This window comes from Artemia franciscana, chromosome 1 (assembly GCF_032884065.1).
Source record: "Artemia franciscana chromosome 1, ASM3288406v1, whole genome shotgun sequence".
Taxonomy (NCBI): domain Eukaryota; kingdom Metazoa; phylum Arthropoda; class Branchiopoda; order Anostraca; family Artemiidae; genus Artemia; species Artemia franciscana.
The window spans coordinates 62,271,291-62,292,689 of NC_088863.1; the positions used below are offsets into that span (position 1 = coordinate 62,271,291).

The 21,399-nt window shown below is 35.9% G+C and overlaps 1 protein-coding gene across 1 annotated transcript in view; it reads left to right on the forward strand.

The window, feature by feature from the left end:
• Positions 1–21,399, forward strand: part of LOC136032498 (meteorin-like protein) — a 61,025-nt gene that overhangs the window by 23,962 nt on the left and 15,664 nt on the right. The window lies entirely within an intron of this gene.

The following is a 21,399-nucleotide window of genomic DNA, read 5'->3' on the forward strand; positions in this document are numbered from 1 at the left end:
TATGTTACTTATTTCTTCTTTTTTCTAGCTTTATTTATTTTGCCGATAAGATTTTAAAAGATTTTTCCCCCTTCTCAATGGCTCTTAATGACAAATTAGCCATGTTTCTGAAATTTAAATGCATAATGCTGAAGTCGAATGATGAGACAGCACTAGTTGAGGAAAAGTGATTGCAATAATTAAGGAAAACATATGTTAACTTAAATTCGGTGAGTCAGGAATAGGAGAGAGTAAGAAGAAACATCTTAGGTTTTTAGATGGAAATTTCCGCTCATCCTTCATTTTCGGCAGTATAGAGATAACAGCTTTTTCAGTATTTAAGGTTGGATATAAGAGTATTTTGCTTTCAACAGAGATAATCTTGCGCAGCTAGTTGCTGGAATTTATTTTCGGGGGTAAAGGGGAGTTTCTGTTTTTGGATTAGAAATTTGGTCTTAAATTCCTACAATAAAACAGTTTTAGAAACAATATTGTTTCTTATAAGTAGATATACGCAGGTATAAACCTTAGGGGTAGGTATCAGGGATTTCTTAAGGAGACGGGGACAATTTTCAGGCTATAAGTTTTGCATATAAGGGTTTAAGTTTTGCCAACTGTAATAACTGAACATTAGCTTTCAAGTTTTGACACACTGTAGGCTATTCTTGTCAGATATTTCTGCATGATCTAACATCATCACAAGCCAGTCTCGTTTTTTATATAAAAAAGTACTAGAATTAATTATCAACTTGTGACCATTACTCAAGTCTATATATGACAAGGTGGCTCTGGTCTGAGAAAACACACGGAAGGGTTTTCAATAAAAGTGCAATCCAGTGGTGGATTTCTTATTCAACATCTTCTTGGATGGAGCCCCCCTTCCTTTGCAGTCTGATAAGTTGCAGTTACTGCTGAAAGCATAACATAAATGTGGTTATCAACCTTCTATTCTGTCGATCGGCGAACGCATGAAAATCTTCAAGATATTTCCGTCATTTGCATATTGGAATTCACAACTTGAAAATTCAGTTGCACAAAAATGTTTTTTTTTTTTTTACTCTCAAATGGATTTTGATTTATTTTTTTCTTCAATCTTTGAAATCAGATAGTGGCGTGTCAAAAAGATATGAAATCAGTTTTAATATCAAACGAAGTCCGTGTCCGCTTTTCTTATAATGAATTTCGAACCTATCGTCCTTTACTAATTTGCTATAGATAGTTTCTGAAAATACATGGTAATAAATTATGAAAGAAATAGACATTTTGAAACTTCCGTTTTTGTATTTGCTTCTAATGGTGGAAGCATTTAAATTTGTGCTATTATTAGTCTATAGTTAGGATTGCTGCGTTACAGTTGCTTTTTAGTTGAATGGGTTGTTTGAAGAAAATCAAAGTGAATGTAGTAATGACAGAGTACTCTTTCAGACTTGCACACTTCTCCCGGCAGGCTATCTATTCAAGTCGGGGCCTATTAACCTTTGTGGTTTTGTGTCCTTAATTATGGGTGTCAATTTTGCCTTTTGTATTTATTGTCCATTGTTCTGGAATGACCAGTAGGCCAAGATTTCTTTGGTTGCTAAGAACATATGGTAGGCCTCCTTTAGTCTCAGTGGAATGAAGTTACAAATTTTCCAATTTAAAACAGATGACAGAGGAAAATGTGGCAGTTTTAAAAGCTCTCAATTTATATTCTCTAGCGCTTCATTTGCGTTCCATGAATGACCGAAGACATAAAGGAAAAAAAAGGCGTAGACCCAGATCAAGACTGGCTTGTAAAACATGGGCATTTCATTATTTAAAGAATAACTGGGACTGCTTTGGCGTTTATTGAAAGTTTTTAATTTTTTTTGTACTGCTAGAAATCTTTACTTTGCATCTGAAGCCACTCTTTTAAGATGTAATTTTTAGATGACGCGTTTCCGTAAATTGTTACTTAAAGGTACCAAGGACTGAGAAAGTGACAACTGAATGTACAAAGTGGCTGAGTGAAAAGTTGTACAACCACATATAAAAACAACAACAAGAATATTTTAGCTCTATATTTAAAGGTTTTAGGTGTTTACCCTCCTCCGGAAAACACCTTCTCCCCCGCGTAAATAACCCACCGCGGAAAATACCCCCTGTGGGAAAATAAGGCTTTCTAAATTTGGGAATTTTATTTGAGTTTTTTTTCCGTAGGGGGAAGGAATTTTAACGCGGTCTAAAACTCGAGAACAAACCGGTTTCTCGTTAGTTTCCTTCAGCTTAGTGTGAGACAAGACAAAGACAAATGATAGAGTAGGTGGGAAATATATAATTTGGGCTATATATTTGCATATAAGGGGGAGGGGTAAAGTATTTGGGCAGTTTGAAGTCAGAAAACAATTCTTAGCCTACTTCATAATATAAAGAATAATTACACCTACCGCATTTTGAGAGTAGACTCCCTATACTTTACTCCCTCCCTAATGTGCAATTATATAGCCAAAATTTGTTTCTAAAGTGACGAAGAAACCGATTTGTTCTCGAGTTTTATGCATCGTAAACTTGAGTGGGTGGCGTGCACAAATACCGGAATTTTTCATGGAGAGAGAGCCGGATTTCCCAGCAATATTTATAAAGGATGAGAAAAAAAAAAAACAAAAAACAGTTCCATCTACTGGAAGTAAGGAGCAACATCAAAACTTAAAACGAACAGAAATTATCACGTATATGAGAGGAGACCTTGCTCTTTACGCTAAAGATTTGACTGTGTCTTAATTCTTCAAGAATGATTCCTGAAACACAATGACCGTTTAATTAAGCTTTGATTAAGTTTAATAAGCTTTATTTTGAAGTTCTGTAAAAACAAAACTTGAGCGTGAAGAGCCAGGTCTTGAGGAGGAGGCAACCCCTTTCATATCTGTAATAATTTCTTTCTGGCCTAAGTTTCGATGTTGCTCTTTGCTTTCAGTTGAAAAAACCTGTATTTTTAAATTTGATTTCTGATCGTTTTAAAGTAGTACCGGGAAATCCGGCTCTCCATGAAAAATTCTGGTGCTCGTGTATTATACGCCATCAACCCAAGTTTACGATGCGTGAAACTCAAGAACAAACCAGTTTCTTCGTTACTTTAGAAACAGATTTTGGCTATATAATTGTACATTAGGAGAGAGGGGGGGGGTAAAGTATGGTGGGTCTGCATGCAAAATAAGTTAGGTACAATTATTCTGTATATTATGAAGTAGGCCTAAGAATTGTTTTCTGACTTCAAACTGTCCAAATACTTTGCCCCCTCCCCTTATATGCAAATATATGTTCTGCGCCCCTAAAATTTCTGTGCCTAGAGCGATTGCCCACTCTGCCCCCTTCCCCTCGAGCCCGAGTGAACTGCCTCTGGTCCTGGTTGAACTTCATAGAAGTAATGATTCTGGTAGCCTACTGCTTAAATTCTTCAATTTCAGTTTCAAAGATTCCATTTATTGTAATTTTTATAGTATTTTATATATACCCTGCTGAGGATGGCTCAAGAAACGCCTTTTTTCTGTTATTTTTTATTATTATTGTATTTAAATCTTTTTCAAAGACATGCAGGAAAGTCGAGGTAACGTTGACAAAGCTATTGATTGCGTGCAACAAAACTTGTGGGTTCTGCACTAATCTATGATATGACATGGAATGATAAAGATCAAGAAAAAGCGGCTCCTTTTCGATTCCTTATTTGTCCAAATCTCTCTTTTTCCAGATCAATTGTCTGTGTTTCTTGTCCAAATGGCTGAAAGTTTGTAATAAGCTGAAATGGAAATGAGGTTGCAAAAGAGGCTGAATGCGTTTGATTTAGGTGTCAAAAATATTAATAGACTTTAGTCTTGACCTTTGGGGGTGGCAAGTTTTGAAAAAGCTGGTTCTTTTCCATTAGTTGCTCTCAACGTTGTAGGGATATACTAACCTCAGAAAATTTTTTTTATGTCCAAGTAAATATTTTCAAAGATCAAGGGGACAATTTGTAATTTCTGGTAAATTTAATACGTAGATGAGTAGAAAATATAATGATCTTATTCTGTTACTTTTAGTTTTTTTCCCTCCAGTTTTAGATCCCTTTATAAAAGCAAGATGTATTTTAATTTATTTATCTCTTAAATGCCGTTTTGAGATTGTTTTTTTTTTGTCATCCAACACCTGGTAGACGCAATTGATTTGAAATGCATAAAGTTTTTATACTGGACAATTCTCAAAAAGCTTTGGCGTGAATATAAAATGGATTTAGTAATCTTCGGGTATCTACCCGTGTGCGTGTCTGTGTGCATGATGGCAATTAGCGGTTGGCATTAGCCCACGGATTTAAGTCGATGTCTTTAGCACGCGACATAAATTGACTTGAGAGGTCTACCAATCTAGCTTCGCTTGTTTGTCTTTAACCCTTGTATTACGCTAAGGGCGTTCCCCCTTCTTAGACAAGAGAAAGTAACAATTGCACTTCAACAGATATTTCTTTGCATTTGATGTGGAAGAGAATCGGGATTCAAGTGACGATCCTTAACTGATGAGTAGAGTTCAAGGTTGTTAATAAAAGGAAATGCAAATTTTCATAATTTTAACTAAATCCCTTATATTTTTTTATTGATCTTTCTATGTCTATATATATATATATATATATATATATATATATATATATATATATATATATATATATATATATATATATATATATATATATATATATATATATATATATATATATATATATATATATATATATATATATATATATATATATATATATATATATATATAGTATTCAACTGTGTATTCTGTATCAACAGATTCAAAAATAAGTTATTCTCAGAATGAGAGAGGAGAGGCATTTTGTTTTCCTTTTTTGTGACAAAAATACCAAAACAAAGGTTTTTAAAATCTTTCTGCTATAGTGTCACTCCACCCACACACACACACACACACACACATATATATATATATATATATATATATATATATACTCTGTTATAACGTTTTATCTAGTTGTTTTGGGAGAGTTTAAAAAAGACAAACCTGCCTGGGGACCGACATTGGCACTAGGCTATAAAATCTAGTATCACGCTTTCAGTTGTACATATATTTTCTGTGTATCCCCATTTCTAAGTTTTACATAATTGGAGATGCGATGTAGAACCCAATGCTCTAATGCCGAGATGGTGAAACGAAGCTGTTTATACCCATGATAGAAATTATGGTACCCCTCGACTTTCGTTGGAGGAAAGCTAACAAATATATATAAAGAGTGCAGGCAGATTTTTTTTCTTGGGTGAGGGGCCTGAAGCGCGATAATATGAACTGTCATTTTTTTGTATTTAAATTTTTTCAAACTACCTAGAATTTTAAAAAGGAAAAAAATTTTCCTTTGTGTTTTGTTATTTGGGTGCGATTCAATTTTTATCATTTGGCTTTTATGTGTATTTGTTCATTGATTAAAAAGGTGGTAAGAAAGGGCTTTGTGAAAGTTTCGTTTTGCATTTAAATGGAAATTCTATTTGTCGAAAATGATTCTCTTCAACTTTTAGAGCCAGGGCATAAAAAAATTTTAAGCAATATCTTTTCTCTGGTCCAAGGAACAGATTTGCATAATTGAAACAAAAAAACTCTTCTATTATTTTACTACAGCCATATTTTATTGTCGCTGGCGTGTCTTTTAATTTGGCATGCTAAAAAGACCAAAAAGTATGGTGTTCAAAAGAGAACGTCAAGCTGTGTTTGACGCCGGAATTTTAGAGGCATTTTCAGGTATATGATATTATCCTTTTGCTGAATAAATTTGTCGTATTTATGCTTAAACTACAGTTTTCAGGGCACATTGCTTGGAGGCTTACGTCTAAGCCTGATTTTGTCCCAGGATGTTCAGGGATTATTCTGTATACGGAGAATTGTCAGGGAGGGTCTATAATCAGGATATATTTATTGATCTGTCTGTACTGTACTTCTGGTTGCGTTCTTGCAATCAGGGAGGTATCTTCGAAAAGAGAACTCACTATTATCTATTCCTTGACTGTATAAAAACAGCAGTAGTGAGCATTGGATTGCGTTGACACAATATGATAATACTACTACTTACTACTAACAACTCACCGCAACAACAAGTTAACTGAGTCCAACACAGCTACGCACGCTCCTCCTCTATCCCAATATATTCAAAGTCCTCAAAACCCTCCCTCCTCAATCCCAATCTGTTCAGAATACCCCTCTGTACACCTCCCCAGGAAGCCCCTATTTCCCTTAAGTCTTTCTTTATTACTTCCTCTCACCCCAACCGCGGACGACCTGCTTTCCGTTTAGCCTTAGAGGGTTGGCTGAAAAGAACAATTTTTGGCAATCTGTCATTCTTCATCCGCAGAACGTGCCCTAGCTATCTCAACCTTTCTCTTATTATAGCCCTTGAAAGCGGGATTGAACTATGCTTTTCGTATAACCTGCTGTTTGAAATACGGTCAGTCATTCAGATACCCAGAACAATTCGTAAGCAATTTCTATGGAAAATATCTAGCAAATCTTCATCCGCTTTTTGGAATGCCCACGCTTCAGAACCATATTTGACCATAGTCATCAGTGTAGCTTCCAGTATTCTAATCTCGGTTTGCAGATTTATCTTCTTATTTTTCCAAACTTTTTTTAGCTTGGAAAAAATACCTTGAGCCTTGGTTCTTCTACTTTTAACATCTCCACGACTCTCACCGTCTTTACTGATAATACTACCAAGGCAAGTGAAGGTGTCCACCTGATCATCTTTTTCGTAACCCAATGTCATCTTTTCATCCTACCTTATTCCTAGCCTTAGGGACTTAGTCTTCTTAGAATTAATTTTCAAACTCCCCGTTTGATTGCGTGTTCTCCCATTGTCTTCCCTGTGCTCCTTAAGACAAAGTCCATCAAATTGATCAAAATAATGGGGATAGAATACAACCCTGCTTCTCTCCTGATTTAATACGAAACCAACTGCTAACCTAATTTATCAATATGATAAAAAACCATTAACAACTAAACAGTTTGACATAAACAAACCATTTACATTAGATAATTCAAATACATAAACAAGGGAGAGGGGGAAATAATTAAGTATATCACATAGAGTACAGAGTTTATCATAATCTGGCTGAACTTGTATTATGCATTGCTGTTCGTGAAACGATGATCATACAGGGTAGTTCTGTAAGCTTTGGAATGATGTTGCTTCTGTAATATTAGTTTCAGGCTAGTTCCAGATCAATTTGCAGGTTACCTGCTTAATTTTGCATAGCATATATCCTGGGGTCAGATATTATGTTGTATGTGCTGGGTCCTGAGATATAGTTTTTTTTTATTTATAGAAATCTCGGTATCAGTGTATTAAACGCCACTCAAGTGCTTCATTAAATTAGAACCTGTTTCTTTGACGCACAATCCTAATGAAATATCACAAAATTTGGTACCTACTTTAGAAACAAATTTTCGCTTTATATTTGCACATTAGGGGTGGGGTGTGGTATTGGCTGCCCACTGGCACAATCTAGTGAATACATAAAAATCTAATTTTGAATTATGGATGGATCTAAGGTAATCTTGACATGGCGAGTCCGGTGGTACAGTCAGAATCATTCTATTTGGTATGATTTCTGAGCTGTGCCCTATTATCTCCTGGGTAAGAACAAATTTCGCCGAATAATTTCCATTTTTATTTAAATATAGTATCAAAGTAGGTCAAGCACCATTTTTAATATTTTCAATATGCCAGTGGCCCTACACAGCTTAAACTAAAAAAAAAAAAATCGTTCAGTCAGATGCCTCGTTCTGATTAGTGCACGGGTCTTCGATATTTCAACAGCAGCTGAAGGACTAAGGATAATTGATATCCTTGCATAATAAAGTGCAAGAAATCTACCGATTTTGTTTTAAAGTTTATGTCATTTGCTGAAAATTGGTCATTTCCTGTTCCTTTCCTTATTAGCAAAGCAGGTAAGCAGATTGATACTATTTCCTCTGATTTTTGAAGATTTTTGGATTACACTTGGTTAAGATAAGAAAACAGCGTTGCCGTCTCTTCTGTCGCAGGCATATACGTAGATGGGGGTGGCTTTGGATCTGTCCCCCCAGTCAAAGTTTTGGTATTTGTCAATTATATTGAACACACCCAAGAAGTGAAGATGGGTTAATCATAATGGAATATACGAGAATATGCTGAAAATATAATACTTTTGTAAAGTATTTGGAATATAAATCAGAGAAGCATTTTGCTGGTGTCTCGTTTCTAACAAGAGTTGGTCATGCATATGTTAATGAGACCTTCTTTAGGGAGTCTTCCAGTAGGACTACAACTTATCGTTTGAACGTTTTTATTCCCAGGGCAGTGGATAGCCAATAGCCGGAATTGCTGTTCCAGGAGAATTCGGCCAAGTCAATACTTTTACAGTCCAATCTCACCTTCTTCTCAGTTGCATGTTTTCACTGTACGTGTATTATTACGTTATTATATAAGGACCAAACCGATGTTAATACTATTGACTATCTTTGATAACTTACGTAAACCGTTACATCAGCCGATATAAAAGGCATAAACAAGAGGTGTACACTTTAGTTGCAAAAACATGGAAATTGCAACAGAGAATTAGGGAAAGAAGGCCATCCAGAACTCATTATATTAAATACCTAACCTACCCAACTATATATACTAAATATATAATTAAAATATACCGATGTAGTAGTTTATCTCGCTGAGACTAAGCTAATTATTTCCGAATGTAGACAGATAAACCGGTTTCACTCAGATCACCTGATACTCGGATGGTTTTTCATAATTCCTCAATTTTTCAGTTTTGGTGAAACACTACTTTCTGGAGAAACTTTAAAATTGTTATTGCAAGGATAGGTAGTTGAGCTAGGTGAATGAAATTCCGTAAGCCTTTCAGGATTTTAAATTCATGTTGATTTTTGAAAGTTAAAACACCCATTCTATTTGAAGTAACGAAGAAAGTTTGTCTGAAAATGATAATTTTAACTGATTGATGGTTTTTGTTTTTTACACTAGAAGTGGTTCCCTTAAAAATGTTGACATCCCTGAAACAAAATCGTGCGTACGTAACTGCTCTTTCTAGATGTGTTTTACCCTAATTTTTGGCAAGACCCATTTTATGGTTGTCTAGCCCTTTGTGACAAATCCTGTACCGACTTTACGGTCTGTTTTTACGGGAATGCTGGAATCATTTGATGGTTTTTATAGTCCTATAGACTTCTCAAATTTCTAGTCAAATTCTAGGACGTGAAGCAGCTGGTACGGTAAGGTCAAAGAGTGCAAATTCTAGCTCGTGTCATTTCATTTTAAAATGCATAGTCTGGACTTTCACAATTTTATTATCGTAATAGGGGGAATCGAGCCAGATGCTACGCTTTGAAATAAACTACTCTGTATTGGAGGGTCCAAGTCTAAGAAAACAAGAATTTTTTTAAGAGGCCACTCATTGTTGAGTTTCTAGCGTGTACGATGGATTTCATGGTAAACTTTTTTTTTTTTTTTTTTTTTTTTTTTTTTTTTTTTTTTTTTTTTTTTTTTTTTTTTTTTTTATAAACGCAGCACTCCCAGATATGTCGTTTAGGTATGGTATCGAGACCACACTAGAATATTCCCTGGAAGTGGAGGGTTAAGCCTAAAAAACTTCTAGGGGAAAATGTTTTTTTAAATGGCAAAATCTTGCTATTTTTCATGATTTGGCTTCCAATGAGAGGACTGTGGGGTTGTGGAAACATTAAGCGTTGGGGAGTGTTCCATTTATAAATTGAGGTCTCTCTCATTTTAGTACTATCAATTGTAATAACTTTTCACTTTAACACATGTCTTGTCAATTATTCGAATCATTGTTCACTACTTTAGATTGTTAGATGATAAGTTGGAACGGATATAAGCAGAGCGAGATTGACCTTAAATTTTCTGTGCCAGATTTAGCTCTTGTGATTTTCTGTACTATATCTCTTGCTACGGTATAGCAAAGACCCCCCCCCCCAGTTCCTGAATATTGAACACCATAACTGAATATCTAACATTTTAATTATGTAATAGCCCTAATATATTATTCATGACTGTATAATGTCCACACCTTTCCTTGTTCTGATACCAACTGTAATTCTATCGCAATCGTATCGGTATCTTACTTCGATTCCCATTGTTATATTTTCGCACGAGCCGCCGCGCTTTGTTTTAAAAGGAAATGAGACTGACTCAAGTGGAAATGAGATTGGATTTTGGATAATCCTAAAATAATCTACTGGGATCGATTAGCAAAGTCGGAGCCGAGAGTCTCTTTGGTCAAGGCTACTTAACCCTTTTTCGCCTTGCTCTCTTTAAGGAGTTTTATCACTCACATCAAGGTGACCTCTTCAATGGTGGTCCTGTTTTTAGAGCACGACAAGATGGGTGGGGGGGGGTTTGTGTATTGTCCCTCCGAATTCTCCAAATTTCTTCTATACTTCTCATATATTTTTAATGTATGTGACGAGACTGTGTCCGAAAAGATGTTTCTCATGACTAGTTTAATCAGTTTGTGCGTGTCCTATGAAAGAATCCTGGCCAGGTTTTTTGGAATTGGTAAACATTCAATTTGTTTCCAAATATTCTATAGTGCTAAAAAGGTCCCGGACCTTTTTCGACTGCAGTGCTACCTAGCTTTACAAAAATATTTTTCTCTTTCAACGAATAGCCTGTGTTTAGGTTTGCTAAAACAATTATTACTCAGCTCTTGACAATAAACACGTCTCATTTTCCCTTTTGTGATAAACAGATCGACATATTGTCAGTCTAGTAGCTGGAGTTGTTTGAATCTTGATTCATGTCTTTTAGGCGGTGGCCTTTATGTTTCTATGATTTCTTTGTCTGCTGTAGTTGAAACGTGTTCTGATAGGAACGCCTGGGAGCTATTATAACTTAGCTCATTTCGTATTCCGGGCAGACCTATATTTAATGCTGAATGTGAAAAGAGTTTGTGCCTCATATCAGCTCTCATGTATGGCGAATCTGAAATGATATATCATTTTAGGATCACTATAAGTGTTTTTATTCATGAGAAGTTGTTTTAATGGCCACCCTGTATATGGTACAAGCTTTTGGGATAGCAATAAAATGAATCAAAGTTTTTCAACTAATTTCATAGAAATCGGGGTGGATTGACGCCCATTATTTTTATGACACTTGGTATCTACTAAGTGACATATAGCGATCGCCATTTCTGTCGGTCTGTCTGTCTGTTCCGGATTTGCTAGTTTTGGCACTTCTAGATAAGCTAGGACGATGAAATTTGGCAGGCGAAAAATTAGAAAAAATGAGGTATTTTTAACTTACGAACGGGTGATCGGATCTGAATGATATTTGAAGGATATGGTGTCTCAGAGCTCTTTTTTCATCCCGACCGGATCAAGTGTCATTGGGGAAAGTTGGGGGGGGGACTGGAAAACTTGGAAAACGCTTAGAGTGGATAGATCGGGATGAAACTTGGTGGGAAGAATAAGCACAAGTCCTAGATATGTGATTGACATAACCGTACCCGATCCACTCTTTTTGGGGAGCTGGGGAGGGGGGCGTTAATTGGGAAAAATTAGTAAATATGAGGCATTTTTAACTTATGAACGGATGATCAGGTCTTAATGAAATTTGATTGTTGGAAGGACCTCGTGCTTTAGAGCTCTTATTTAAAATCCTGACCAGATTTGGTGTTATTGGGGAGTCGGAGTGGGAAACCGGAAAGCGTGAATATTGAGGTATCTTTATCTTAAGAATGGGTGATCGGAACTTAATGAAACTTGATATATAGAAAGGTCACATGTCTCAGATGCTCCATTTTCAATTCGGATCGGATCTGGGAACATAGGGGGATGGAGGGGGGAAAACAGAAATCTTGGAAAACGCTTGAAGTAGAGAGATCGGGATGAAACTTGATATGAAGAATAAGCACAAGTTCTAGATACGTTATTGACATAACTAGACCGGATCCGTTCTCTTTGGGGGAAAGGAATTTTGATATTTACAAGGACCTCGTGTCTTACAGCTCTTATTTTAAATCCCGGTCGTTATTAAGCCTCTGATTTCCTTTTAAATAAATCTATTGATTCATAGAATTTTGCTAGAGCTCATGCCATATAAGCTCTTGGCCCTTAGACCTCTTCACAAGTGTCATATGAGCTCTTAGCTCTTTTTTATATAATTAATAATAATTAGCTCTTGTTTTCAATAGAGAGAGCAAATTTAAACTATGTAAGCGACGTTGAAATATTCAGAATTAGCGATAATGCTAGTACTTGCGCGTTATCCCGACCACTCTCAAGTTCTTGATCTGAGTAAAACTGATTTCTCTGCATTTATAGATAATTAACCTAGCCATAGTGAGATAAACTACTATGTAGGTATATTTTAATTAAATATCTTATATGTAGAGTTGGTTATGTTAGATATTTAATGTAAGAGGTTCTGGGTGGCCTGATTTTCATAATTCTCTGTTGTAGTCTCCATAATTTTGTTTATAAAGTATTATATTTTTATCAGATTTTGGTATATTTTATTATGATTAACCTAACTTCACTTTTTTGTGTGGTCGGGAAAATACGTAAGTACCCTAATACTTCTCAAAATTCTTCCTGATGGAAGAATTCAGGTTATTCATCTTAGAGACATTAAATTTCTGCAGAATAATGTTGGAACCATGAGAAAATTTATAAAAAGTGCAAATTCACCTCTTGCTAATTCACTGAATAACTTTTCAGAAGGGTGATCACATCATGTCGGTTGTCGTATAAAAATAATATCTTGGATTAGTGCTCTTTTTTATCATAGAAAATTACGGAGCAAATTTGAATTTGTTTTTAAATTAAGTATAAGCTTAGCACATTTGCCTATTTTTGCTGTTTCAACGAACCTCCTTCCAAAATAGCGTATTTGTATGGTGAAGATACATATAGTCTTTGTTTTAGTCTCTGTCGGCTTGATGACGATTTCTAAAATTTATTTATGTTCAGTTATATTGCTTATTGATTTTAGAAAGAAAAAAGCAGATTGAAAAAAAAAACTATATATTATCTAGTTAATATTTTACCTTGTTCTGGGCCTCTTTTTATGAGTTTTCAAGACCTGGCTGTTGGATGACCTACTTACACAAGTCTCAATGTAGTAATGGATGACAGACGTCAATCACATTTCATCCCTCTTCGATTTGACCATGATTTTATAAGAGGAAACAAATGTCACGTTGCCGTAGCAGGTAAAAAGGACTCCAAATAGGTTGTTTAATGGGCTTAAAACTTTATATTAAATATATTTTAACATTTGGGAATTTTATTCGTTTTCACTTTTAAGGTTGTTTCCCCCAATAAATGAGAAGTAGGCTAGTTTGTGTTGTGAATGCAACTCGTATATCTTGGCTGTGGCAGCTCAAAAGGCGTTGTGTTGCAAGAAAAATTGGCTTCGATAATTAAAAGGGCAACATATGACATTTTGGTTGAAAATGAGTTATGTATATAACATGGCTAAACTCTGCACGAAGAATCGAATGATTCAGTGAGAATCGTCCTATCTTGTACCGTTACGAAGATAAAGAGACATACGCCAGTTTTGACAGAAGAGGATTATCTTATGGAGCTACAACATTGGTACCTGGTTTTTGTCTCCTTTTTTTAAAGGGAAAATGAGACACACGCCAAAAAATGGACTAATTTTGAATTAGCTCTGAATGCTTTTGAGAGAAGAGGATTATCTTTTCTAAGGGAAAAGGAAGACATACGTAATAAAATGGAATAATTTTGAATTAGCTCTAAATATTTGAATTTAATTTAAGACACTGAAAAGAGCGTAAAATGTTGGCTTAAAATATGTTCCTTTTATCTCAATTAGTCTCATCCTTCCGAGTGACCACAGTCGACAAACGTTTTCTATGTTTTCAGCTTTCCTGTAAAGCTACAAAATCACCACAGCCAAAATTTCACTGGAGAGAAGAAAAGCTCAAAAATATTTTTTGGGTTTATTCAAATAGGAAATTGTTGAGCAAATTGAATGAAACTTGGGGGCTCATAATGAACACATTTTGTTTGGACTAGGAAGTTCGTAGCCTTCTTGCTGTACATTTAAGGAGCTAGTTTATCGTCTCAAATGCCCATGTAGAACGGATTAAGGCTGCAGTGATTCAGATGAATGTGACACATAGACACAGTTATAAGAACAGATAGAGATAACCTAGGTGGAGAAATATAAATACTTCAGGCACTGAAAGTATGGTAAATGTGTTTTGAAATAGGGCTGTTATACAGTTAGACCTGACATTGAAAATATTAAGGGGATTTTTGATGAAGAATTTGACATGGGGAAGAATTAAAGGGAACTTAGATAAGTGTTTTTTTTGTAATGCTTTAAAGTTTTTTCAGTGCTAGACGCAGTGGATTTGATCTCAGCTTGGTAATACGAGACTCAGAGTTCGAATCCGGCTGTAGGAACACACTACAGGGTCGACGCAATAACCTTAGTAGTCAATAAGCGTCTTTAATCCGAGACAGTACTATATAATGACATGGGTGAATGCAGTAATCATAGACGTACGCGGGGGGGGGGGGGGGGGTATTAGTGCCTCTCTGTCCTCCTGAAATTCTAAATTTTCCTAATTTTTGGGTACTTCTTCATGTTATAAAATAATTTTTCTTTAATTTCCTTCACCCCCCCACAAAAATGTTTATATGTCTGGAAGTAATTATAATCATTAGCTTGATTGAAGTTGATTAAAATGATTCTTATTTATACCCATACTTATCTCGACTTGGAGATGCCAAAGTTTTAAGAGACGAACAGTCTTATCAAACAGTTCGTGATAACGAACTGGCTACCCGGCTCAATAGTAATCAAAACTCTAAAAAATAATTTTGATACCAATAGATACATCGAAAGAATCGCATTTTAATGCTGATTTTAAAAAAGGAATCCCCCTTTTGAAAAAAGGGGGAAATGCACCCTAATAGTCATATAATCTTGATGAACCATTAGATTCAGCGTATCAGAGAACCCTACTATAGAGGTTTCATGCTCCTATCAGCAAAAATGTGGAATTTTGTAATTTTTTTGCCAGAAGAATTTTATTCTTTTATTATTTTTTCCCCAGGGGCGATTGTATCGACTCAGTGGTCCTAGAATGTCGTGAGAGGGCTCATTCTAAAGGAAATTAAAAGTTATAGTGTCCCCTTTAAGTGACCAAAAGAATTAGAGAACAACTAGGCCCCTCCCACGCTTTTTCCCCAAAGTCACTGGATCGAAATTTTGAGATAATCATTTTGTTCAGCATAGTCGAAAAATCTAATAACTATGTCTTTGAGGGTGACTTAATCCCGCACACTCCCCGGGGGAAGGGCTGCAAGCTATGAACTTTGTCCATTGTTTACAAGTAGTATTGATTATTGGGAAGTATATAGACGTTTTCAGGTTGTTTTTTTCTAGTGGGGGATGGGGAGTGGGTTACATGGGAGGATGTTTCTATCGAGGAATGTATCATGGGGGAAGAACATTTCTATGAAGAGGGCGCTGGTTTTTCTAGCATTATTAAAAAAAACAATGAGAAATTAAGTAATAAAAAGGTTTTCAACTGAAAGAAGGGAACAACATTAAAACTTAAAACGAAATGAAATTATTACATATATGAGGAGGGTTGTCCCCTCCTCAATACCTTGCTCTTATCGCTAAAGCATTTTTACTAATTTCAGTGATTCAGGGGTCATTTTTAAAGAATTGGAACAAAATTTGAACTTTAGTGTAAAGAGCGAGGTATTGACATGGCGAACCCCCTCATACGGAATAAAAATATACAAATATAGAAGTTCGTTGTGTTACTAAATTCGTAAGTTACGTATATTTATTGCTAATAAAAACGTTTGTAAATAAAATGGAAATTCTAGTGGCATTTTTAAGTACAAAAAAATTGAAGGATAACTAGGCCCCTCTCCGCCCCTTTTTTCTCAGAATAGTCCAATCAAAACTTTGAAAAAGCTATTTAGCCACAAAAAGTAAATACTAAGGTCAAATTTAGCTTCAATTATTCATATACGATTAGCCAAAATTAAAACCTGCATTATTTCAAAAACGTTCAGAAATTCAATAAATAAACAATTTTTTTCAACTGAAAGTAAGGAGTGACATTAAAACTTAAAAAAACAGAAATTATTCCGGATATGGAAGGGGATGTCCCCTCGTCAACAACTCGCTCTTTACGCTAAAGTTTGACTCTTTTGTCTCAGTTCTACTTTTTAAAACAATAAGAAACCTTAGAATAAAGAGCGGGGCGTTGAGTAGGGAACAGCCGTTTTCATATACGGAATAATTTCTGTTCGTTTAAGTTTTAATATGGCTCCAGGCTTTCAGCAAAAAAAGAAAACTTGTTTTTTTTTTAATTTAATTTTAGAAAAGATAGAGGATATGCTGACCAGATTTTCACTTTTAGAAAAGTTTAAATTGAGAAATGTCTGTATCTGAATGAATTGCTTAGTGTTTAAATTGTCAGATTCCTTAGCCCTGAATGTTAGTTTTATTCTGTGTCCGAGTACAACATTGCTGCAGTTAAGGTAGGAGGCGAGATAAGTAAATGGTTAGGTTTGGAATCAGGAGTTGAGTAGGGTTGTATGAATTTTTTTCTTTTTTTTTTTTTTTTAATGGACAGGGATTTTAGATGACAGATTGCTAAACATAATCTTTGTTGGCCAACGTTTAAGAACCAAACAAAAAAGTAGGTCGTCCCCTAATGGGGCAGGAGGATACCATAGGAAAATACCTTTGGGAAATGGGAACTTCTTGGGAGGGTTTGAAATCATTGCAGTGGAGGAGGAGCGTGCGTAGCTGTGTTTGCTTTAGGCGTCTGGGTACTGCAGTGAGTTGTTAGTAGTAGGTAATAGTAGATCTTTTCCAAGGGATACCTGCAAGGTTTCGTGTGAACAACGATTCGGAGGGATCAAGGTGATATATGTTCGGAAATTAATATTGAGTTGAATAAGTTGCTCTTTTACTCTTTCTTCTTCTTCTTCTGTCAAACGTATTTCTCTAAGTGAGGGAACTAGTGACAGGCAAACTGAGCATTCAATCTATTCATCCTAGACCTGCTCAATTTAAGGGTGTGTTCGGACTCTTAATGCAATTCAGGGGGCCTTCTCGCTCTCCTCCGTCCTTAACATCGGAATTTCTTCAGTAATTCAATAATTTCAACAACATCGGGATTTCTTCAATAATATATTTTTCATTTAATTATTCTATTTTTTTCGCTCATGAATGCCTCCCCCTCTAATAAAAATTTAAGCCTGTCTGGATGGGTCATAAATGTAAATTTGACAGTCTAAATTAACTGAACGTGATACAGCCTTTAGATACGCAGATATTTTACTAATCTGAACTTGTCAAAATTAGCTCCGGCTATTAAAACATTATAATTGCTTGAGTATCCAAGTCAATGATGGTACAAATAAGATAATTTAATGCCATAATCACCTTGGGAAATGTCTGAACTCGATTGGAATTCCGACCTTATATCCATAGCTAATCTAGGGTTTTCTTACCCCTAACCGGCTAGTTAATTTTCACTTATCTTATCAGGATGAATTGAGGCATTTCGTGACGTGGTGTCAGTACATCAAGTTGTTCGTAACTAGAGGGCGCTATTCAATGGAAATATGTTTAAATTTACATACTTCATCTGTATGCATGTAATTATCATGGAAGCGTTCCCTAATCTCTGTCATGTATACAAACATGGGTCTGACAGAAACATTTGCTTTGATGACCAGGTGATTTATCTGAAGTAGATTGGGAGCTAAACCTCCAGAAAATCGAGGATATTGCTTGACGTCATCTTGCTCATTTTTCTTCTCAGTCTCCATGGACATTCTAGTTTTTCCAGTGCTGTAAGATGTAGCCCTCAAAGTGCCAGCTTAAATATATGAGGCTTTTCAAGGGCGTATTCGGAGCGGAGAGGGGTATAATAAACCGAAAATACTCATAAGAAACTTGTTTTATGCATTTTTGTAACGTTTTTAAGAGCCGGGCAATTTGTTTTTTTTTTTTTGGGGGGTGGGGGTCAAATTCCGTCCCCCTTCCTCTGGACGCGGCCTTGAGGCTTGTTTTTATGGCACTTGGTATCTACCAGGTGACATATAGCGATCACAAATTCTGTCGGTCGGCCTGTGTGTCTGTCCCAGTTTTGCTACTGGCAGACGTATCAGGAACCAGACCAGATTAAATTAAAAATTATCGTTTTCCCGATCCGACCATCTGGGGAGGGGAGTGGGGGGGGCGGTTAAATTAGAAAAAGGAGGTATTTTTAACTTACGAACGGGTTATCGGATCTCAGTAAAATTTGATGTTTTGAAGGATTTCGTGTGAAGGATATCGTGTCTCAGCTCTAATTTTTATTTCCGACCGGATCAGGAGACATTGGGGGAGTTGGGTTGGGGAAACCTAAAATCTTGGAAAACGCTTAGAGTGGAGGGATCGGGATGAAACTTGGTGGGAAAAATAAGCACATGTCCTAGATGCGTGATAGACATAACCGGAATAGGTCCGCTCTGTTTGGGGGGAGGTTAATTCTGGAAAATTGGAAAAAAGGAGGTATTTTCAACTTACGAAGGAGTGATCGGATCTTAATGAAATTTGATGTTTGGAAGGAAACTGTGTCTCAGAGCTCTTATTTCAAATCCCGACCGGATCTGGTGACATTGGGGGGAGTTGGGGAGAACCTAAAATTTTGGAAAACGCTTGTAGTGGAGAGATTGGGATGAAACTTGGTAGGTAGAATAAGCAGATGTCCGAGATACGTGATTGCCGTAACCGGACTGGATATGCTCTCTTTGGGGGAGTTAGGGGGAGGTCCAGTGCTTTGGTGAGTTCGGTGCTTCTGGACGTGCTAGGACCATGAAAATTGGTAGGCGTGTAAGGGACCTGCACAAATTGACTTGATATCAGTTGTTTTCCTCGATTCGACCATCTGGGGGGGGGGGGTGAAGGGAGAGGAAAAACTAGAAAGAATGAGGTATTTTTAACCTACGAACGGGTGATCGGATCTTAATGAATTTTGATATTTAGAAGGACCTTGTGTCTCAGAGCTGTTATTTTAAATCTTGACCAGCATTAAGCCTCTGATTTTCCTTTTAAATCAATCTATTGATTCTATGTATTATATATATGGTTAATGCTTCTATTACGTATGTTTCCCTAGTGGCGTAAAATGAAAATTACAGTGATATCGATCCTCGATGAACTTTTTCGACTTTTTTGTGTCATCCATAGTTATCCTATAAATGGTTTACAGTGACCCTGAAAAGAGATGACTAATTCTACTTGAATAATGTTGTTGCAAGAATTGCTGCTAAGTAAGGGATTACTGTTTTCGTTTCAGTTTATGAAGATCGAAAAAGTCCAAACTGTCAGCAGGTATACGTAGGGGTAAGAGGCCAATGGTTTTATCTCCTCTGACAATTTCTTTTCAATTATTTCTTTGGAGGGTACTTATGTATTATACGAGAAATACTCGAAAAGTGAAGTTTGGTTAATGCTAATGAAGGTTAGGTTACACTTCCAAAGATATTGCTTCTTGTAAGAGTACAAAGTCATGGTATCTTGGAAAAATATAATTGCCTATTTTTCGGTGCAAATTTGAACATCCATGGTGAGACACTATTCTATCGGTATGGATTGCAAACTAACCGGTTATTGTCCTTTCTGATCTTCGCGATCTAAATTCTCGAGTGTTTATCGTATAATATATAAGTAGGCTACCCTTTGTAGCTTTAGGATGATGTGCGTTTTTTTTTCCCGATTGCAGAATCTACCATCAATGCTCAAATTGCGATATGAAAAGACATTTATGAGTACAACTTAAAATCATGGGAATGATTAATTCATAACAATGTTTCAGAGCTCCTTCTGATTCATGCGAACTTCTTTTTTCTCAATACGCGGACATACCGATTGTTAATCATACCAGTCCCCCTCTTGCAATTTCACGATTAAAAAAAAAATCAGTCCTCAGTAATTCACAACTCCTGCGTTATTTTTTTATTTATTTTGCAATTGTTGGGAGCAATACAAGTGCTATTGTTTCCTGATCTTAAGGTTCTTTTTTGTCACAAATATATCTTTTTTATATTTGTCACAAATATATCTTTTTTGTCACAAAATAATATCTGACGATATTGATATATCGTCAGCATACTTCTCTTATTTAAAATCGCAGTCGATTTCTCTAGGTTCTGGAATTTAGTTTCAAATTGATCTTCATAGCGGTCATTAGAATAAGAAACCAAATTCTACCGACATCAATATTGGTCTGCTAGTGAACAGCGTTGCCAAAGCTTTGAAATAAGCTGTACAAGTTCTCTGACTAATATTGTACCGCAAGAGATCAACTTGTACCAGTTGTACAGGGCCTCTAAATTGTTCCAAAAACGGCACAATTTCACCATGTTGGCAACGCTGCTAGTCATTCCTCGTTGAAAATGCTACTGTTTTCCGTTTTTATTGACGAAGGGTATCTGATAACATCTTTAACAACTTGTACTTTTGGGTAGATTGTATCGAAGTGAAGACAGAAACTCGGTTAGTAATTGCCTTTTGATAAATTCATAGATAGTGTATGGTTTTCACCCCTAGTCTAATGAAAAATTACTGAAAAATGGTATGGGGATGAAAGTGCACTTATTTAAAATTGAAAGGTATTATCAAATTTCTGATAGTAGGGATTCTTTAAAAAGCAAATGAAATAATTAGGTACTTATTTTATAGAAAGGCTTATCATATGTGCTAAATACTAACCAAGAGGCATTGAACTTTGCATTTATTTATGTTTTAAAGTGACAGTTGGACAAAAAATTTATTTAAGGCCTTTGAACACTTGCCTCTAAAACCTTGTTGTTTCTCAATTATTGCGATTTTTAATGTAATATCTTACACTCTCCTTGTAATTTGTCTGGTTTTTACGTAAAAATTGTCCCCCTCCCCGATCTCGAAACCTTGCGCCTGTTCAGAAATGAACTTACGTGTATGTGCCTTGGTTGAAGTAGCCTGCTCATGCTGTCTTCTCAGTTAAATAACTTTTAAATTTTTCGCGGCTCATGATAGTTTCCAGAAGAAGGGGTTTTTAACCAATCCAGTTATCTATTTGGTAAACGCGGGAAGCCTACCAGGTCCCGGGACTACGAAAAGTTTATGTTGAATAGTCCTTGAAAGACCTTGGCCTGCCGGGATCCTTAATCACGGATCCCACTAAACAGTTTGTGCTAATTTTCACTGGTCCCATTTTGTCGAACCCTTGAATCCAAGTCCTTCTTTGCTTGCCTCTTACCTTCTGCTGATGGATCTGGTTGTATGGAATAAATTTGGTAATAAATAGTAGTTAATTTTAACTTCGCTTAACAACTACAAACTGTTGGGTTCTTAAAAAAACTAAAAAAACT